General features: G+C 34.5%; 1 long non-coding RNA gene across 1 annotated transcript in view; it reads right to left on the bottom strand.

The window, feature by feature from the left end:
• Positions 1-24,192, bottom strand: part of LOC113234943 — a 170,183-nt gene that overhangs the window by 77,959 nt on the left and 68,032 nt on the right. Inside the window, exon 2 of the long non-coding RNA XR_003310817.1 lies at positions 15,501-15,534. This is a non-coding gene — a long non-coding RNA (uncharacterized LOC113234943). The remainder of the gene's footprint in view (positions 1-15,500; positions 15,535-24,192) is intronic.

Below are 24,192 nucleotides of genomic sequence, written 5' to 3' on the forward strand. Positions count from 1 at the left end.
CACTAACAACATGGAACCGAGTCGTGATTTCAAATTCAAATTAAGTTAGCGTTTCGGCGAATGATAAAGGACTTCAAATTGCACCTTTTGAATATTTAAATGCAATCGATTACGAATTTAATGCGTTTAGACTTTGTGTTGCTGTTTGCGTAACAGGAGATGTAAACGATAGTGTTCTCAAAAATGTGATATCTCAATTGCTATCGCTATATTCGAATTTATGAATGTTATAACCGACAATATTGGTGTTTGTTGATGAAACAGGCTTGTTTAGAGTTTTGTTCTTTTAAACGAAGACGGCATTATACCATGATTGGAATCGATCAATATCAAGTTTTATCGTTTTCGAGAATTCCCCGAGTAAAGTGCTTTCATGTTTGCAAATCGAGTTACGACTTTGCTTCTTATGTAAATCAGTGTTTCCTTTTTTGGATCGTTCTTATTACATATAACACATAATACTGTTACATTGTTAAGTAAATATTTTATATAGTGCCTCTAGGCATTCTAAACGTTAACATTAAGGAATTTATAAATTAAAAATATTTCAAGTTCTTAGGCTTCCGCGATTGATTCCGGCTTCTTAGGCTTCCGCGATGAAATTTTTTTTTTCTAATTTTTCGCATCTAAATCGCGTATATTTGTTTTGTTCAAACAAACCAACATTTCGGGCCCCTTAAAGGTCTGTTGATTACAGCTGACTGAAATGGTAAAGTCACCAACCCGTTATGCTTAATATTAATGCTAACCATTTATTTTTCGTACCGTTTATAGTTACAAAAGTTATTAATTAAATACCTTATTTTTAAATTTTCCAAACAAACATTCCAATTTACGCTACATATGCTTTACAAATGAAATTGTTCTTTATTTGATAATATGCACGTAAAAAAGACAATAAAAGCTTAAATACTAGAAAGTAAAACTAGGATTTTTAAATTATATGACTAAAATTGGATCCCCGCGGCATAGTATCCAAGATTTTGTATTGCTATGCTTATTCATATTATTATGGGCAAGGTAGCTGTCGGCCCTTGGGTTTCCCAGATAGTCTATTAATTTTTTCGATAAAAGTTTGTGCAGGTGAAGGGCACTGGGATCCCACGGGCCAAGAGTTTCGACTCCAAAGGCTGTAAGTCGGAGTCGAGATCTTGGTACTTATTACTTTTTAGATAGTTATAAATAGTCACTAAATTATAATTTAAACAGATACACAGGTATTAAGAACAAGACAAAAAGCTTCGTGATGGCAGGAGCTGACCAACTAATTTGACGAGGCATATAAATATCGCAAAGTACTACAGCTAGAAACGGTGTCAAAGGAAATTGAAAAATGAACCAAAGGAGTTCTAGCTCATAAACTTTTCTTACGGCTGATTATATTTTACAAGGCAGATATGGGCATGTACAGGCCAATTAATTACGTATACTAATCTGCCGCGCCCAGCTCGCGGGTAGTCTACCATTAATCCTGGCGAAATTGCTTTTCAATTGGGCGGTTTCGACAACCTTCATTGCCATTTGCCGATGAAGTATTAACCAGCCGTCCTTATAATTAACAGACCAAATAGTTAGGCCAAATATTTAGACTTTACGAGCGGCAATTCTTTTTAAACTGGTTGTTAAAATAATTTTGATTCTAATTACTGGGTAAAGTGATCCATTATATGTACATTGTTTATCTTATTGCGTAGTGATATTTATTAGCGCGTTATTCTACCTCAAATCATAACAGACTTGTTTAGCAGTAGAGCTCCTTATGAAAGAGTTCGTCCAGGGAAATACTTGGCAGTATTTCCCTTATTGGCCTTATAATATCAGCATTACTGTGTTCCGGTTTTGAATAGTAAGGGGTGCTGGTGAAATTACAGGCACATGGAACTTGTCAACTTATGTCTCAGGATGGCGGGCGTAGTGGAAGTGCACCTCAGATCTTTGCGATTTAAAGCTCTGAGGACGCTGCAACTGTTATGGACAGGCGTGTAGCTTACCGACGACGATTTTTTCGTCCCGTTTAATGATATCATTAAAAAAGACTGTCTCTGTCTTAGCTTATACTAACTTACTACTAAGTATGGGCTTCTTTTACTGCTTGCCTTTCACCTTGATCCATCACCACCCTTAGCCAAGGATTGATTTGTATATCTGACCAACGTCGTAATAGTTTGCCCACAAATCTTTTCGCTACTCTCAGCCGCCACTGCGTGAGAGCTGGTGTCAAAAATATAGGACTATACAACAATTTCACGTCACCTTATAAGCGACTTCAACCTCACCTCGCACGATCTTGCACTCGCTCACCAAGGGAAGAAGCTCTTCTTTAGAACGCGTCGCTGACACTTGCTTCGTGGCTGTGGTATGGCTTAATGCATAGCGAGACTATTGCGCGGCGTTGGGTTGTTTTATTCAGTAATTGGTTAATTATTTATTAATTTGAAGGGGCAGGTGTGTGGCTGTCGGTGGACGGCGGCCGTGAGAGGAAATCTGTAAAATCAAGAATCGTGTGAGGTCGCCTTTTAAGCGAAATGAGAAGAACTACAAAGTTTATATACACTGAAAGTTATTGAAATGTAAATAAAATAAGAGAAAGGAATAACAATATGCAAAACAAAATCGCCGTTGACGACAGAACAATCAGTACGAACTTTCAATCCTTTTCACACTTTATTATGAACTGTAATAAATATAAATGTACGTATGTAATTCTTGCACATCAAGACGACTCAGATATCGGCCGAGACTGATTTATATACTTCGTTTATCAATGTACTGCGGATTATGTGTTGACATTTTAAAGCGTTCAGTCTCGGTGGCCCATTTCGTGAGGTACCAACAAATACTATTGTGATGTTACATAATGTGGTTCACCTGCAAATACGAGTATAATATTTATCAGTATAAAATTCATTAATCTCTCTACAAATATGGTGTTTATATCAATCTGTACTATACTCTACTACTGTGTTAGCACACCGTATTAATTAAAATATAAATTACAAAATATTTTCTTATTTTATGTATTTAAAATGCCAAGTACACAATATATTTGTGTGGCATATTGAAAATATAAGATACGGTATTTTGACCTAATTTATTAAATTAAAAAAAAATTAAATAATTACCACAAACTAATTCGAACGAAAAACGAAAGTAATTCAAATATCAATTACAAAATACGTCATAGTCATGTATTTTAAATAGGTAGCAATTATAAAATAATTTTTTAGTTTGTGATTAAAACATAAAAAACGTGTTTATGTTTCAATTTCGAATCCGGGGCCTTGATTACAATGCAGATCTTAAAATTTTGATAACTAATTAAATAAATTTTTCAATTCAATTACCAATAAATATATTAAATTTTCCTCATGCAAAATCTGTTACTATGCGCTGCTAATACAACTTTAGGTAATAACCTTGAAATTATTGACATGGTTCTGATTTAATCAAGTCAAATTGAAATTGTATACAAAATCATACAAAGATATTAAAACTAAAAAGATGAACGTAAACATGTCAGTGAGATCAATTAATTACGTGTAACAGGTTTAAAATGTTAGTAAGGTACAAAACAAGGACACACATCGTACGATTACATATTTTTTTTAATAAAAGGCAATATCAATAGGAATTTATGAATGAATCTTGTATTATATGATTCGACATTCTTTTTTGTCAAAGTGGATTCACAGCTTTTTACACTTTAAAAAAAAGACGCGGATGATTTAGAAATCAACAGGTCAGTAACTAAAGTCTTAGTAAATGGCACTTTTTTATATTCACAGACATCTTATTATAGAAGCATCTATATTGCCCCTTATATGAAAACAGAGTCGAAGACCTCGGTGGCCTGGTGACTAAAAAAATTTTATTGTTCTATTTGTATTGTTTTTTATATACTTTATTCGTTTTTATAGCACTAAAGTACATTGACTTACAAAAAAGTATTAAATTATCTCGCTCAATCATTGACTTACAATTATATGGACGTCGGGTCCGCGCTAAAAAGTGTCCGCACTTGTAAGGCGCTAAAATCGTATACAGAGCGCCAAACTCCGCTTTAGTCTTCATTTGTTCGACTGACAGCGCGATACTGCGATGACATTACAATTTAAACTTCGAATAGGTTGACTTGGGACATTTTTTTCGTGGTTTTTGTATTAGACCCGTCGTCCATTTATTTGTAAGTCAATGCGCTCAATGCAAGATATGTTTCATCTGTCACTAGTTGTACTTCTTGTCAAAATACTCTTACCTTACCTATTTCTGCCGCCAAGCAGTAATGTTTGGCATTACTGTGTTCCGGTTAGGTTAGGGAAGGGTAATAAGGGTGCTGGTGAAATTACAGGCACATGGGACTTGTCAACTTCTGTCTCAAGGTGTCGGGCACAGTAGCAGTATCCCCTCAGATCTTTTCTATGTAAAGCTCCGAGTGGCACTACAACTGTTATGGCCAGGCGTGTAGCTACTATTAGGCGCACGACTTGTTCATCCCGACACTTGATATTATAAAAAAAACTCTTATCTATGTAAATTGAACATGTAATAGATGTTAAAAATCAATTGTTGACGAACATAATAAATAGGAAATAAACTAATTTTCCGGATTTAAATCGCGTATATTTGTTCTTCCAAACAAAAAAACGTCTCATGGTCACGGTTGACCACCGAAAAATTAAGATTTAAATCCGGAAAAATAGTTTCATTTCCTATGTGTGACAATCGCGAAAACCTAAGAACTCGGAACAGAATGAATTAAAAATAAAACATATTGCATTGTGGGCACTGAACGAGGAGGTCCTGGATTCGTTCCCGGATTTCCGTTAGAACCAACTAGAGAAATTAACTTTCCTAAATTGGTTCTAGTCTGGGTATTCTGGGAAGAGCCTGAAAGTGAATTCCGTTGTTCTGGTACTCATAGTATAGGGAATAACCTAGTTTGAGACCAGCAAAAAACTTCCAAACAATTCTAATACGCCTTTCCGTATAATTGAGATTTGAGTTCACGCTATGGTACAACAAGACGGCACAAAGTCCAAATATAAAAGCAAAGGATGCTGTTGAATGTAATTACTATTACAATAATGACCTGGTCTCAAACTAGGAAATACCTTGTGCTGAGTATCAGAACAACGAAATTGACTCCGCGGCAACAAAAACACCCAGATCAGCTCCAACTTAGAAAACTTCTTTTCACAAATTTGTCCTAGCGGTAATCGAATCCGGGACCCCTCATCCAGAAGCCATATTTTAAACCGTGAGGTCTTCGTCAAATGTTTATTAAGATTTTTTTTTTATTATACCAAGTAACCGGATGAACAAGTCATGCGTGTGGTAGTAAAGCGACACGCCTTGTACATAACAGTCGCAGTGCCACTCAAAGATTAAATCACAAAGATCTGATGAGCACTGCCAATGCGCCAGTCAAAAAAAAAATATTTATTCGCACATTAAAATACTAAAATTTGTTTTAAACATTGCAAAAAAATTGTGCTACAACCAACAACAACTCACATAATAATACAAGTGTTTAATTCATACATTACTCCGTTTTGCTTGCGTTATCATATCAGATAATTTTTTGGCACATCCATTTCGCTTGAGTATTAAATTTGTAATAAAAAATTGTGTCTTCATTTCTCACTGTCAACAATAACTAAACTGCATCGAGTATATAACCCGAAATAGAGACGAAATAAGGGCCATCCAACCCAGGCAACTCATCGGGTAAATTGACCTTAGATCACTTTTAAATATCAATTCTCGTTTGCCCTGAAATCACAAAAGAGAAAACTGAAATAGTACAGCGCCAACAACTGACCTGTGTCTACATCTCCGTATATTCCAAAGATATTACCTTACCTTACCTATATTTTAGTTCTATAACTTACCGCCAGGTGGCGAGCTCTGATATTATTATGAAAAGGTGGCCGTCAACAAATACAAGATAGAATCGAGTAGATCATTGCATTAATATATGTTACTCAACACGAGAGGGCAGTACTTGTATATAATGAACTGGAACTTTTGTTTAATTTTAAAATTATTGCTGTGAATTGGCAATGAGAAGCTGTAGGCAGAAATTCAAATGTACGGAATGCAAACAAACTATAACATCAAGAGAGTACTTAAAATGCACCCAATGCGACAAAATATTTGATTTAAATTGTTCTAGAGATATATCGGAAAAAAGGTTTCGTTTATTGACTCCATTAAGAAAACAAACATTAATGAAATCGTGGAAATGTCATGTCTGCAGTACTAGACAGACAGAAACTCCAGCAAAATGTATTAAGAACTTGGTCAATATTAATGTTATAGAAAAACTTAACATAGAATCATCAAATCAAAGTACACCCTCAACACCTAGCGTTTTTCCGTTACCAATAACTGCACAATCAGCAGGGAATATTATTGAACATAACAACTATGTTATAAACGTGCCCACAGAAAACTCATTTCATTCTCTGAATTCTGAAACCGAGGAAGATGATGAACGGTCTGAAATTAAAGAACGGTTATCTTTGCTACAAAAAAGTACCTTAAATAGAAGTTGCCCTGACTTGACACGTGATGAAATTATAATAAATAATAAATAACGCACACACTCAACATAGCCCCGCACTAGAGAAACCCTGTGTCGCGGGTGCCATGGACACACACATAGACAACCACAAATTACACCCAAAACCACGAGAGAAATAAATGTAAGCCATACAAACATTTCTCCCGGCCCGGGAATCGAACCTGGGACCTCTGCGTGGCAGTCCGGCATGGTAACCGTTCGGCCACGGAGGCAGTTAAATGAAATGATGAAAGTGAGACTATAAAGGAAATTAGAAATGAATTGATTAATTTGGCAGTAAAGCTTCAAACCGCAAATCGAATGTACAATGAATTGCTAGTGGAAAATGGTTCTTTAACCAAGCGAATTACTGAGTACGAATTAAAGATAAATAAACTTACTCGCATTTGTATGTCATCTTCTAAGCAAAAATCTCGTAAAAAAGGACGTAAAAATGTAAGTACAATAGACTTGAATATTAATGAATCAAACCTCAGAACAAAGTTTTAATGTATCAGAATCCGACTCTATACTAAACCAGGAAATAGAGGTAGAAATAACCAACGAAACACAGGAGAATATAATTGAAGAAATGGGTGATATTACACATAAGAATGAAATCATAAAGAACAAAATTATTATTTTGGCTGATCAAATGGGCAGAGAAATAAGGCAAATATTACAAAAACTCATTGGTTCGAAATTCGATGTATTCTGTTTCTGTAAACCTGGAGCTAAGCTATCTGATAATCTGAAATTACACGCGAGGGATATTGACAACTTAAGTGAAGATGATTTTATTATTGTCATGGGAGGCATGAATGACGATAATCCTTTCAATATTGTTTCTAGTATTACAGTATGGTTGAATAAATTTACAAAACCAAATGTTATTATGTGTGAAGTACCTTTCAATAAACATTTAAATGAAACAAAGTTAAATTATGAATATAAATTGTTATGTAGTAAGTATTACAATGTAACTTTCTTGGACATGGATTTCAGTAGATACATACCAAACCGAAAGCAGTTCTCACTGACCGTGTCACGATATTTGCTGAGAGAAGTTTTACATATTGGCTATAAAAGTAATTATAGTAAATTTATCAAACAAAAATGTCCCGTAAGCGTTGTAACTGTATCCACACAAACTGAACTATTAAATGAATCAAATGATATTACAACTAATAAAGTTGACATAAGAAATGAAAATTTTTTTCGTAAATAACTGTATAATATTAACGGACTAATAAATAAATCGGATTTACTAACAATAGCTCTTGACGAATCATTTGATAATGGTAAAACGGCGGATATTATTTGTATTACGGAACACAATATGATCAATGAGGACGTCCATTCATTGAATATACCAAGTTTCAGACTAGCAGCTTACTATGCGAGAAAAAACAGGCATGGCGATACATGTATATTGGTTAGAAATCAGTTTCAGTATAAATTACTTAATACAATAACTAACTACAGTGTATGTAACATAATTGAGTGTTGCTGTATTGAGCTCATAAGTGACAATATAATAGTAATATGTGTTTATAGAGTACCTACAAATACAAAAGATAATTTTCAATTATTCTATGACAATCTTCACGACATGTTGTATAATTTCTGTTATAAGATGAATAAAAAAATTATTATTTGCGGTGATTTTAACATTGACATTCTTGAAAATTCAGTTTATACAAAAGAACTCAATAATTTGCTAACAAGTTTCAATCTCATCACATCAATCTATCAGCCAACTCGTCTGTGCAGTGGTAAATGTATAGACAATATATTCCATACATAAAAGGAAGCAAGGCCACTGTTGTAGAATAGGCATTATCCGACCACACTGCCCAACTACTGCAATGTCCAGTTAAGAAAACTTATACTCCTGGATTTTGGTACAAATTAACACGAGATTTATCAAAATACAATATGCTTACATAAATTTAGAGAATACAATACATATTTGAATAGTATAAAGTTCAATTATATCTACTCAGATGAGGACCCCAATAATATGTTTAATATTTTTTACGACTTGTTCCAACTTTTATACAATTTATGTTTTCCTACAAAAAAAGTTAAAATACATTCACGAACGAAGCCTAAATGGATCTCACGAGGTATTAAATTATGTTGTAGAAAAAAAAAGGGAAATGCTATGGCTGTACCGACATACTAGGAGCACTCAATGTAAAATTAATTACAAGCATTATACTCAAAGGTTAAAAAAAAATATCTACTTAACAAAACATGCTAATAATAAATGTAGGGCTGCTTGGAAAGTTGTAAATAAACATAAAACTACAAACCCTAAAGAAACTGTCACTAATGTAATTAGAAACGGAGTAACAATAACTAATCTAAAAGGTATAGCACAAGCTTTGAACGACTACTTTATCGAGCAATTTCAACCGATACATCACAATATCCCTAGAACCAACCACAATTGTTTATATAAAAATCACAAATCTATGTTTATAAATCCTGTAGTTCCTCATGATGTATACAACATAATAAGTAATTTAAAACATACTTATAGTATTGGGTATGACAATATTAGTACAAAAGTAATAAAATTTGTAGCTGACATTATATCTACAGTGCTGAGTCATATATTTAATAAATGCATAGAAGAGGGTGTTTTTCCTAATAAGTTGAAGCAATCAATCATAAAACCTCTTTATAAAAAAGGCGACAAAAATTGTCTATGTTCCTACAGACCTATATCACAATTATCAGTATTTTCCAAAATTTTTGAAAAAATCATTTATAATAGTTTAAGTAATTATTTTGAAAACAATAACATATTCTGTATTGAGCAAAAAGGATTTCGAAAAAATAAATCCATTAACTTGGCTATCTATGACTTCTTGCATCAAATTTATAAACGTGTTGACAACAAATCACCTGTTCTAGCTTTATACATTGACCTTACGAAAGCTTTCGATCACGTTGATCACAAAACACTATTAGGCAAATTGAACGCGTATGGTGTAAGGGGTAATACCTATAATCTTTTAGAGTCATACTTGAGTGGAAGAACACAGTCAACAATGATAACTAGGTTATGTGTTAGCACTAAGACTGAAATTGTATATCTCTCAAACACTAAAAATGTTATATGTGGTGTGCCCCAAGGCAGTATATTAGGGCCATTACTGTTCTTAATCTATATTAACGACTTTCCAAGATCAATTATACATCCTTCGGTATTATTCGCAGACGACTGTACAGTGATTTGTAACAATGAGGATGAAATTAGTAATAGTTTGACATGTATTTTAAATTGGCTAACACAGAATAATCTAAAAATCAACATAGATAAAACCAAAATTATGAGTTTCAAACAAAGAAAACAGTACAATGTTAAAGTTATTGAATTTCTTGGTAAATGTTTTAATGAAAGTGATGGTACTAAGTTTTTAGGTCTACATTTGGATAACAAATTGACATGGAATCATCAAATAGAACATGTTTGTTCCACACTTAGTAAGCAATCGTACTCTCTATTTAAGTTGAATAAAGTGGTTGACAGAGATGTCGTTTTACAGGCATATCACGCATATGTAGCCTCTACTTTGAGATACGGTGTAATGTTTTGGGGGAATTGTTCGGGTATTGATCGCGTTTTTCGCGCTCAAAAAAAGTGTGTGAGAGCTATCTGCAATTTAAAACGAACGGACAGTTGCAAGCCATTTTTTAAGGAACTTCGTTTGTTAACGTTACCGGGACTTTATATATATGAGTGTTCAATTTTTATTAGAAAAAATCCTGACATGTTTCGGAAAGTTGCACGAGCACGTAATTGTGAGAAATTATGTATAGAGTCACATAAGACTGCACTTTTTGGCAAAAGTGCATATATCATGGTGCCAAAAATTTATAATAATTTGCGAAGGGAGCTAAAATTTATTAATAATTTTAATGAATATAAAATGAAATTGTTGAAATTCTTGATAAATAGCACTTTTTACTCCCTGACTGAATTCTTTGACGCCTAATTACTGAGATATTATTATTGAATTTGTTTTTATGGTATTTTGAATTTTATTTAGTTTTGCTTATAATATTTTAATTTAATGACATAATAGTGGAAATTAATTTTTTATTTTTATTTTTAAATATAAGTACTAAAGTGACATTTTATATTTGTATGCCAACTATGGTAGAATAAGCTGGATATTTGTATTTAAAATAAGAACTATATGTACCTTATTCAGACAAATAAATAAATTTATTGATTGATTGATTCATATTTTATATTTCTTGTAATAAAGATAATATCTCTAACAATGGGGGCTGTTCCATTCGGTGGTGTGGGAAAAATAGCAAAACATCTAATTACAAAACAAACGGAATCACATTTCATCGACAATTAAATATTAAATATGTAATTTTACAATTTTCGTCCATTATCGTAAAACTCAAGGTAAACTGACTGGTGAATTTGAAGTGAAACAATTATTATTGACAACACCCGTCAATTGTTTCGAATTCGGGCTGGCCAATCAGAGCGCAGTTGTCACAGTAATGATATGGCAGAATAGTTTTCAAACAAATTAAATGACATTTCTCCGGTTACATATTCGATGCTAAACTGTAATCAAAGAACACGTTTACCTCCTGTTAAAAATTGTCGCTGGGAATTCTGTTGACATACCAAAAAGAATAGGAATGACCATAAATACCTATACGCTTAGAATAATAACGCATAGAATGATAGTTTCATATCAAACGAACTGTCACAAGTGAGGCAAAAATCGAATTCATGTAGGCGTAAGCAACTTCTATACAAATAAATGGTTGGACAGAGCATACATATACATTTTTCATTTTGTGTGACGATTTTTGTACGTAAATGTACATATGAATGAAAATAATTTAATATCTGATATCTTCTAAACAAAGGAGCGACTACTTAATTCTAAAATTTTGCGACTAGAACCGACTAATTTCCGAATTTTTCTGGATGTAAAATCAGATCTAAGCTAGGAGCTGTGGTTCTTCAGATCCAAAAATGGGGCCATCGGAATAAGCTTATTTCAGCATGGTCAGTAAAACACCCTTATAACTTTTGAATGGTGGACCGACTAAATCTAGTATTTTACGACTAGAACCAACCATATCACGACATTTTTTAGTGTAATCAGATCTAAGCTAGGTGTTGTGGTTCTCGAGATTGAGAAATGGTGCCGCTGGAATAAGCTTATTACAGTGTGGACAGTAAAAGACTCTTATAACTTTTGAACGGTGTACCGACTAAATCTAGTTTTTTGCGACTAGAACTAGTCAAATTTCCACAACTCGATCATGGTCGCGCTGGAATAAGGCACGCCTTCCTACGGCCATGCTAAAAATATAACAAAACATTTAACTCAAAGCATTCAAACATTTAAAGCCTACAAGTTGACATCAATGTCCTTCACAGAAACGCACCGTCAAAAATTTATTATTATTTGATGTCTCGGAGGACACAATCATCATCATCCTGAGACGACGCCAATTTCCGATGATATCTATAATGATGTTGGTCAGGTCTAGCTCAAACATCTATTAATTAACTTTAGCTTTATTATATTGTTTGCTTAAAGTTATGGACCTAGTGATAGCGTTTTTGCCACGTTGTTAGCCATGTTGTGTAAGGATGTCATAAAAAGGCACTAGAGGATGAATAGCAGCCTCGAATTATCCCCATATATATAAAATAATAACTTTAAGCCAACTCACAATAGTACATTGTATATTAAGGGCTGTGAATAAAGGCTTGTCATTTTTCATCACATTTGCGAGGAAATAAATATTATAATGACAATTTATTTCTTGTATGAATAAATATCGCTTCTCAACACAACAATTACAGATTTTACAAATTTTTTTCGGCGGATTTTTTTTTCTATATAAGCAGATGGCCAGATATTCTTCCATAGGCAACATAACCCAAACTAAAATGTTGTAAAAGGCCATGACGGTAAAGATATAAAATAAATAATATCAAAATATTAAGAATGCTGCAGAATTTGAATTTATAAAATGTTTATTACAATTAATTTAGCAAATGTATTAGTTTTTTTCTATACTTCAAGCTTATATGAAATAATTCAGATTTTTCGAGCATTAAAACTTTTTAACCCACTTCAAAAGACGAGGAGATTTTCGATTTGATTGTATGTTTTTTTTGTATGTTACGCAATAATTTGTGAACCGATTTTAATGATTTTTTTGTTGGAAAGAGGGTACCTCTTAGAGGTATTCCACCTCTAAGGGCGACAAACTAGGGGATGAATGACTTTTGAGGTCGGTGTTTTAGTACTCTGTACTGTTTGCTTAATCTTAACAAATGAAAGAAGTACAATTCAATTAAATTTTAAAAAATCATTTTAAATCTCACGTAAGGGATGTTTTTTAAAGAAAAAACACGTGGGCGTAATTCAGTACATTACAGCCGACGTTGCCCGCACGTTATGGCACTGTTTACGAACAAGTGTTATAAAAATCTATTATGGCGAATTGTTAGTTTTGGTTCCTGTTTAAATCAGAAATGGGTATAATGAGAGAGTTCGCTGCCATTGTTGTTTCTAAAATTTCTTAATTCGCTTACAGTGATGCCACCAGATACCAGATAATCGTTAGGATGGCGCCTGACGCCGGCACTTGAATGGACCGAGTATTAAGTATTAAGTATTTCTTGAGTCGCAATAAAAAAAAAATAAAAAAAACCACCATCCGCCGCGATTTTTATTCGCACTATCCGTGACCGACACTCTAAATAAATTATGCTAAAGAACCTGTTCATTCAGTTGATTATTATCTTATTTATCAAATTAGGTAATACATTTTCTAGCGAGTCTAATATTAAAGACTTGCGATTTAAAAAAATTATATTGTCTCAAGAACTAGTCTGTGGACTGCATTTTTTTGTAATCCAATTCTACAACAAATAAAAAGAATTATTATTAACACAAAAAATAGTCCACTAAAACAACTACATAAATTTAAAAAACTTGGGTTAAAAAACAAAAGCACGAAATCCTAAAAAACTCACAGCAATCCAAAAATAAAACCATTTTAAAAGTGATTAACCAAGAAATGTGACCACTTCAGAAGTTGTTAGGAAGTCGTCAGCAGCCGTCAATGACGATCAAAAACGGAATTAGATGAGGACAAACAATGTGCTTCTTGTGACACAAATCTGGACATAGAAACAGGATTAGACATAAAAACAAAAAGAAAAAATATTACACCTAAAAACAAGTGCGTGTAAGTAGAAAATTGCGAATGTGTATGTGAAGAACTTGAGTATAAACAATTATTACCCGAAGAGGAAAAGCATAATGATCTTTTCACATCAAACAACGTACTCCACTCGGTTCGTCATAGACATTCGCCAGGTTAAATAAGAATCTAATAAAACGTTTATTATGTAGTCGGTTGTAGTCGTCTGTAGCAAACACGAAGTGTTATATCAAGAAATGCCGGCGATAACTTTTATAGGCGTTTCAGTGCAAATTTAACTCAAGTCCAGCGTAGCAGTTTTAAGACTATTTATTACGCACTCTTAATTTGTTTACACAATTATATAATCGTAAATGTCAAATGCGTTTAAAATGCGACGCAATGTAGACTCGTAAACTTAGGAATGTCGGTGACTACTCTTCTCAATTTCTATAACACTGTTTTAAATTGTCCTTATTTTTAAAAAACAACGCAGAGCATCTTATACGGTCGATATATTCAAAATGTCTGGTTAATCATGTTAAAATCGTTTTTGATGGGAGGGATCATATTACTAGTAAAAAGAAAATAAAGAAACATTAACTAGGTTCACGGATATTCAAATAGAAACTACAATATCAGTTCTATGGAACGGAAGCAAGCTTTTAAAATCTTAACGCCTCTTAATTCCTTGTCTTCATACATCATCAGCAATGGCCCGGGAAACTCCGCTAGCCCACTTCTGAGATCAGGGTTATTAATGAAAGATTAACACTGGTTTGAAGCTGTTTAAATCGTCTGTTAAGACGTAGACGCGTATGAAGTGACAGCGTCAGCTTAACATAACAGAAATAGTTTCACTTTCAGATATTCTTTGATGAGATGTTTCAAAGTTGTTCCGGATATTTTGGACACGTACATTTCTTGAAAAGCTCTTTAATGCATGCTTAGCGAAAACATTCTCTTCATTTTTTTAAATTCTAATCCACTAGGATTAGAACAAAAAAGGTTTGAGTATCTCAACAAATATATCCCTATTAGGTGTAAAACTAATGAATCGTGTCCGGAACACAACGGTGCGCTCACAATCCTACATCATCGATGTAGCTCGGAAGGCGGTCAAATTGAAGTGGGACTGAGCTGGTCACATCTATTGCATGCCGAGCGAGTAGTGGGTCAAGATAACCACGAAGTGGAAGCCCCATAACTCAAACGAGAGATGGAGAGACGCGGGAAACCACGTCGGCGATGGCGGGATTGGACTCCCTTATAAAGAACTGGTCAGATGTTACCAGGATCAATGAAACAAGAGAAGGGAGGCCTTTGCCCAGCAATGGTACAGAACAAGCTCCCAATAATAATAACAAATAATACATCCCATATTTTGATTAATTTCAAAAATTGTTTAATATAAACCTATGTTACCACTATAAGCCGATTACAACACTAAAACAAAATATTTCAATTTGTAGTAACTCTTTTGGGCACTTATTCATCGATGACAAACGACACATGAGCTTTAATAGCCCCAAACTATTTGCGTTGTGGCAGTAGCGACGCTATAAATTAATATGAAAATAATGCTTTTAACACCATTTCATCGACCGTAAATCTACCTAGACGTGTAACTACACGATCAAAGACAGCGTTTTCTGTTTCTGTGGCTGGCTAAGCAGGTGGCCAGCTTGGTGTATAAATAGAAAGGAAAACATACCTAGTATCCTTTCCTTCATCTCAGCTTACGTCACCTGGAAATAATAATACCCGATTAATTGCACGAACAGGAAAAATGTGTACTGTTCTGTTATAATGTTTTATAATATTCGATTGATTTATAAGATTCGTAATTTTTAGTGTAGTTTTGTAAAATTTATAAGATTTATAAAATTGTTTCATTTAGAATGTGTAACAATCGTGAATATTTAGGAGTTTTATAATAATTTATTAAATGTACTTTATAAAATAAATTGCTTACTGAGGTCTAACGTCGAAATATAGATCCACTATACAATAACAGTACAGCTCCTTGTTCGTTGGAGTTCATGCAGGGAAGTACTACTGCCACCTTACTATTTCTGCCGCCAAACAGTAATGCCAGCATTACTGTGTTCCGGCCTTGAAGGGTAAGGGCGCTGATGAGATTACAGACACATGGGGCTTGTTAACTTATGTCTCAGGTTGACGGGCGCAGCGGCAGTGCGCCTAAGATCAGGCGCACGACTTGTTCGTCCCTTCACTTGATATTATAAAAAAAAATGGATCGTACAGTATGTCGGTGTATCACAATCTATACGTCCCACTTGAGAGGTGTTAGATCAAACCATGAAACCATAATTATTATTGTTTTTATATTATTATTTATTATTAATATTCATTCACATAAATGTATTAAAATATTATGTTAATAACATTACGTTTTGGACACACGTTGATCGTTTTGGACCATTTCACAGTGAATCAAAATGTTAATCAAACTTTATCAACCGTAATCACAATACCAACTTCTGGGAAACGTTTGAATGATTTTATAATCCAAATTGGGCTTTAAAGAAGACAATTGCAGTCGATCAATCATCCAAATAATCACGCTTCATTTGACTCCTAACAATGCTATGGTCAATTTCATTCTCACAATTAGAGTTTGATCACTGACTTTGTTATGTATTGAATAAAGTTTTATTATGTAGGTCCACATATCTAAAAACAATACAAAATTTATTCAGTGTAAGATTTTATATAAACCTGTTCAACATGATATACAGGCAGCAACTTTTAGAATAAATTTATTAAATTTCGTCATGTTTAATACTGCTTAACCACGTCTTCAGGTCGTCAATCCCAAAAAGTTCAAAATCAAAGGCGTTTCACCAGTGCACCGTACCAGTTATGTCCTACTACGAGATGTGAACATTAACATCAGGCCTAATCTACAAATTTAAAGTCGCTCAGTGTGCGATGTAGCGAGCTGTGCTTGGGGTTTCTCTGATAGATCGAATTCCTAATGAAGTTTCGTCAGATAACTAAAGTGACCGCCGACATCGCAAAATCAGTAAGCTTGTAACGATGCGATCTCTTTCATCGTCATTCACATTTTTATCACCCTTTTCTCTGGTTCCTGGCCACTTACTTTTGAAATTTTGAATCGTTGTAATTCTTTTTCTTCGTCATTCTTACTTTGCTTCGTTCCGTCGTCACTCCCATCAAAATTCTCGAAGAGAAAAGACGTGTCCTTCAGTTATGTAAACCTAATTGCTCATAAAGCAGCAATATTTACACTAAAACAGGCCTTTTTGGACGTTTTCTTTGTTTCTACCTCTACAATAAAAATGTTGCAATAAAATTATGAGGACCGAGTCTTCTTTTAATATCGCCAAAGCTAGACTACAAGCAAAAATGGCAGTGGCTTGGACACGTCTGCAGGAGTGCTGATGGCCGATGTAGCAGATTTGTTCTAGATTGGCGATCACGTCGAGGAAAATGTAGTATCGGACGCCCCGCGACAAGATGAACGAACTACCTGAGCAAGATGGCCGGCCCATGACCGGGAGAGTTGGCGTGCTCAAGTGGAGGCTTGTTCAGCAGGGACATCATCATCAGCTTGTGCAAGCTGATGATGATGTCCTAATAATAAGGTAACATCCTGATCATGACAGCGGGCTGCTATATGTAAATAAAATATTTAAAAAAACTACTTCTCTTACTTTCCTTTTAAAAGGATAACCTGAAAATATATATCATTTAAGTTTTTATTATAGAAATCCAAAATTTAGCTTTAGTTTTATAATACACGACAAAATGGACAGGTACAATATTAGCACAAATGTTATTTAACTTTCCAAACAAGAACAATTTAAATCAAAGATTATGGTCTAATAAGATATCGGCCAAATTCGACGCTTAGTAATAGTGTACCCGAGAAAACTCAACGCCCGGAATTGCTCTTAATTTTTGTTAATAATATTAAGAATCTTTTGAACCTCAATTTTTTTGTCAATGATTATAATATAATAAGATGACATAATCTTCTCACATTTTCTAATAAAAAGCTTTTCCATGAGATTAAACGGAATTCCTAAATAGTATATGCGTACACGGATGTTTTTAAATGCCAAGAGCATGTGAATGAAATGAAATATATTCAAAGAGGTTCACTTGATTGGCCATAAAGAGATAAAGCAGTCGTAATATTTTAATTACTCGGCGTCCAATGGATTAGTAGTATTCAAATTTTAAGACATAAAGTTCGAATTAAAATTCAGAGGTAACTGTTAATTCTATTAGGAAACAGACGTTGTGATTGAAGAACTCTTTTTGTCGGCAAGTCTGGTTTGTTACAAACTGGATGGAACGTAAAAATTGACCTTTTTAAAATTAAAATGTAATATTGCTGAGAACATTATGAAGTCAAAGAAAAAACAGAAATTGTATAAAATGTTTGTTTTTCAGAGTCAGAACAATATATTCTAAGTTATGCATACAAGTATATCAAAGAATTTATTTCCGTATTTTTTTTTGTGATCCCAGGTGACGAGACGAACAAATCATGCGCCTTGTGGTAAGTGACACGCCTGTCCATAACCGTTGGTGTACCACTCAGAGATACATCCTGAGACGTAAATTGACTAGTCCCATGTGCCTGTAATTTCACCAGCACCCTTACCCTTCAAAACCGGAACACCGTAATGCACACATTACTGCTTGGCGGCAGGTAAAGGTAAGGTGGCAGTACATCCCTGGCTATTGCTACCTTACCTATTTCTGCCGCCGAGCAGTAATATAAGCATTATTGTGAGACTTGTCAACTTAGGTCTCAGGGTGATGGACGCAGTGGCAGTGCCCCTCAGATCTTTGAGATTTAAAGCTCTGATTGGCACTGCAACTGTTATGGACAGGCGTGTAGCTTACCATCAGGCGCATGACTTGACCGTCCCGTCACTTGATAGTAGAAAAAATCTTTCCTTGACGAACTCTTTCATAACGAGCTCTACTGCTACCAAAAATTTAAATTATTAAAATTTATTGAGATTCAACCTTTTTAAATTTGAACAAACACACCTCAACTGTGGAAGGATTCCTATACATATACGAATGGATATCACGAGTAAAGTTACTGGAACTGATTTGCATAAACTATCGTTGTGATTTGTGCACCATAACAGGAACTCTATCGGTGGTCTATTTGCCGATGCGGTGGGCGCATACGAACAGACGCCGCCGTCTAGTCGCGCGCCAAACCGCTAATACGTCGTGCGTGTGGCGCATGCCTTATTGTGTTTTATGGACCTTGAAAGGAGAGTGACCTATGTTTAGGTCAACATAATGATACATCACTCTGGTCTGACTAATTTAGTCGTCCCTCTTTTGGTATTACACAGCGACAGCACCTCAAGCTTGACACTTAGGACGATTCTTATCGTAAGCAGCATAAAGTTGATTTTAAATCTTAAGTGGTGTATAACGGTGCAATATCCTTTTAATAAAATAAAATCCTTTGTAGAATCGTCTCAATTTTTAACCGACTCTAAAAAAGGAGTAGGTTCTCAATTCGACTGTTTTTTTATATGTTACGCGATAATTTCGGCGGCCAATTAGTGAACCGATTTTGACGATTCTTTTTTTTGTTCGAAAGAGGGTACCTCAGTATTGGTCCCTTTTAGATTTGACGAAAATATTCCACCTCCAGGTGTGGCAAACTAGGTGATGAATCCGGTTTCGTGCACTTTGACTACTTTTTGAACCACGAATTTTTGGGGGCGGTTTTTTTTATAACAAAATATTTAGTTTTTTTAAATGTTAGATTACATCACATACGTTGCTCTGACCGCGAAGTGAGAAACTAAAGTGCTTGTATTATGGTAATCGGAAACTCTGACGATACCACAAACACATAGACCCTAGACAATAATAGAAACGTTTTTCAACATCGACATGGCTGAGGGTAACCTGGACCTCAGAAATGGCGATACCATGAAAACCGGTGTGCAATCCCCTGGACCACAGAGGTCGTCGAAACCATCAGTGCATAAAACAATCGATAAACAAAACTTACATATTCTGTTCATTACACACACGTATACCTCGTAGAATAAATTCTAAAATTCAATAACTCTACAATCTAGTTAAAGCAGTACACGTCCTAATAGAAACCATAGACACACCTCTTCCATGTCCAATAAAAATGTAAAGTAACACAATGTATGTGCAAGGATCAAGACGTTTTATAGCACGGAAATCATTTTGGTACCGTCACATCTATTTAGTCAAGAATGCTTGATACATTTGTCATAGAGAACATTTCACTGTACAATTTCTACACTTACAAGAATATATGGTGGAGTCACGCAATCCTTCACTAGGGATTGGCGCCACCTTCAGAGTTCCACCAAGATGATTATACAGCTGTAACACAAGTCCATTTGATTGATTGATTTCATAGTTCAAAGCGATAAGATTCAAATTGTGTATGAGTGTGGAAATAGGATGGTAAGGATAAGTTTGTGTTGGTATACGCGAGTGGACTGAATTTGCAAGCTCTCAGAAAGTATTGGCTTATTTCAAAGCAGGTCTTCTCATACAAATAGCACATTAGTTGCCGTTTAAACGACGCTTTTCCTTTTTCCATTCGTCATTCCGTCTCGTCAGCTTTACAACGGGATGGAAAGAATAAGCACTCAGTACAAATTGGATTTGAACGCGTGCTGGGTATCAATTTGAACTGTTTTTGTTTTTAAATCGGTATTGCTGGATTTAAAGGGTTGACTTCTATTTATACCAATGAGGAGTACAATTGTAAACATCGGCAGTGGGACGGTGGGGAGTATTAAAATAGAGAATTGTTTAAATACTGTCAATTTCGCAGCTTGACAAAGATAACTTACAGCGGAGACTTCGCCTCACATGACGCCATGTTAACTGTCACATAATTAACTGCAAATTGGAACGCTATATAATTTATATTCAATCAATAATTTTGACTGTTTGTACGACTCTAACCTAATGTGCCTCAGTGTACATTTCTGATTTTTATATAAACCTGACAAGAACCGGACTGTGTACCAGATGGAAAGTTGCGGTGACTTACCTTACTATGTAATATCTACAGATACTTGCGATATTAAGAAAAGATTCTGAATGTCACAAAGATAATCTACAATGTTAATAACTTACAATTTGATTCTACTTTTACAATCTCATTAAATTGAATGCAATTCAATAAAACCAATTTCCAATTCTAAAAACAACAAAGTTGTAAAGTAAGTGCATAGTAAATAAATTTGTACATTTTAAATTATTTGTTTTTACAATAAGGTAATGGTGTTCTCGTAATAAAATTTTAAACAAATAAAGACTATTCGAGCGATCCCCGAATAATTAATATTTGACAAAAAATATCACGAATCCGTTTTTGGAAGTTTGATATATAAATATGTCTGGAATTCACTCTGGGGCACTTCTCAGAACAATCAAACTAGTACCAATTTAGAAAAAAATATTTCCTAAATTGTAATAGTATCGAGAATCGAGCCCGGGACCTCAGTATCCAGCGCCTATAATGTAAATCGTTAGGCCGCCGAGGTTTTCGAATGCAGTAACTGTATTTGCCCTGCAATCTGAAATTTTGCAGCACTGATCATCGGTTCTACTCGGTAGAGTAACCAGTAAAGTTACCGTTGATGAAGGAGAAATACTTCACTACTCATATTATACATTAACTGCCTTAAACGTGGTTTAAAGCTTATTTGACTAAAGTTTAACTTTATTACCTTAGACTAACAGCGGTTTATACTTTGTAAAATGAATATACAGTAAACATCGTCTCTATTTTATGGTAAATTTATGCTTACTGAATTAAGTTATTTATTTTAGTTTTGTTCCATTTGCATTATTAAGTATACTTACATATTGAATACGGTAAAGTACTTAGAGATCGAGATGTAATTTATGCAGGTATTTTCACGATATGATATCACTAGAGTTTTTACAATCAGACGAAGCTGCTACCAACGTGGTGTTGTCAACTATAGTCGTCATAAAATAAGAGGTACCATTTGACATTTGTCATCGCAACGTAAATAGGGATGTGTACTGAACGTATCGGTAACCATATTTTTGATTGATTGACATGATTCTTCGACGAGAAATCAATTCGAAATTGTATGAGTATGTGATTGTTTAGATTATTTTTCGAATCATATCTAGATATAACAATAAACATTTATTTAATTAAGGAATATAGAGTTTAATATTTTGTTATTCACAAAATGATTCTTCCAATTTAGGACAATGGTAACGCCATAAGTAACCAAGATGAATGTAATAGTCTGCAGCGAAAGAGTAGATAGATATATGTATTTTCATAAAGCTGTCATATGGCTAGTCAACCCGTGACCATGGAGCATTTTTTTTACTTAACGGTTACAACCGTTAAGTTAAAAAAATCATATCATGGTAAAACCTGTAATTAGTAACATTCATTAAATATGAAGAAATAATTATAAAACGAACGTATTAGCAAGCCATAGACATGACCATATAGCCATAGTGCAAGCAATAATTTTAACACTGTATGTTTATCTGTATCCTTTGATCTGGATCTTCTCAATACGAGAGTGATTTCGGCGAGCAGAACACTGAGTGGGCATTTCTTTGACTCATAAAGAGACTTGCAACTGCGGTTGTATTTTTATGTTTTACGTTATAAGTTATGTTTTACGCGCGTGGTTAGTTAAATTGTGCTTCCTTGTATTATATTTCTATTTGTGAGGATCTTTAATTGAGTAGTAGGGTATAACAGTGATGTAGGATCCCCAATTATCCCATCGCATTTCTGTAGGAGAATTGCAATGATTGAAAGAAACCGATCTAATCCCATCTCGCTTCGCTTGAACTGTGTGATGGAGTACGCTCCAATTCTATCATTTCATTTCTGTAGTACAATCGCAAAGATTGAAAGAAACCAATCCTGAACCCATGATACGAACTAGTTTTTTCGCTCCACTCGATAGCGTTTATATTTATAAGGACGGCACTGAGCGTATGATGATTCATTTTATTTGTGATTCAAGACGACAGACATCGTGTTTAATGCGCGCAGATAGGTATAGGCAGATCTATATTTTGCACTCCGTTCACAGCTGTAACTGGTTATATGAGTGCATCGGATTTCAATATTTACAAATGTCGTACAGAAACTCGCTGGGATCTCGCTTCGCTCGAACTGTGTGATGTAGGATCCCCAATTATATCCTACTTTGGGTCTCATTTGTTACTCTTATTATAGTATAAGTTAGTTTTAAGCTGTTGAACTTTCTTTAAGATAAATAAATAAATAGCTATACAAAGGGGGAACGCTGCCAGTATCTGGAGCACCTTGCGCGGGGTCTCAATTTTATTCATATACTTGAATCCTAGTTTTAGTTTCCAGTATTTAAGCTTTTATTGCACCTTATCTGTATACTTTAACTTATTATCTTATAAACAATAAACATTATAAAGGCACTTTCTGAAACGTATGGGCAATACATCAGTATTTTACTCGTAGTAGCGGTAGAGACACCTATGAAAGAATTCGTCCAGGGAAGTATTGCCACCTTATATATTTAAAGCAGTAATGTGAGCATTACTGCATTCCAACTTTTAAGGCTAAAGGTACTGATGAAATTACAGTCGCATGGGACTTGTTAACTTATGTCTCAGGGTGACAGGCGCAGCGGGATCTTTACGGGTTCAAGCTCCAAGTGGCACTGCAATTGTTATGGATAGGCATGTGTGTAGCTTACCATTACGCGCCTGACTTGTTTGTTCCGTCACTTGATAGTATATAAAAAAGCATTATCTAATTTCCTTGACTACCAATATTCTATTTTTCATGCAATAATTTATTCATATAGAGTTTATAGAGACTGTATGCTTTCCGGTATTTTAAAGTATCCTTGTGGCGATGGCAATATTGACATAAGGCTATGGGCTCTAAGACCGCTTAAAGCCGTTAAATTATAGTTACGAGTCTTATCAGCGCTAACATTGTAAAGTAGTTTCCTTGCAATTTGTCGGATTACCTCTAAGGAAATGACTATACTTATAACGTGGAACTCGCTGGAGCTGGTAAAAAAAATGTCCATGTAATTAAAACGATAAACGAAAATGAAAAGACGCAAGCCTTTTTCGCTCTTATTTCATGAACATAAAACTTTTTCAACTGGCTTAAGACGAGATGTTTAAGCATGAGACTAGATTTTTGGCTGGTTTTAGAGCAGCCCCATATATTTCTGCATAAGTTCTGTTTATAGTGACCCTCCCTATCAACCTCTTGGTTATACGGGAAGGGGACTATATCCTGTGCGAGCAAGGCCGCTCAGGGCCTTTCGGTCAAGTCCTGATCCCAGATCAGCTCGTTTGCATAGACT

This window comes from Hyposmocoma kahamanoa, unplaced genomic scaffold (genome assembly GCF_003589595.1).
Source record: "Hyposmocoma kahamanoa isolate Upper Pololo Valley unplaced genomic scaffold, ASM358959v1 86, whole genome shotgun sequence".
Lineage (NCBI taxonomy): Eukaryota > Metazoa > Arthropoda > Insecta > Lepidoptera > Cosmopterigidae > Hyposmocoma > Hyposmocoma kahamanoa.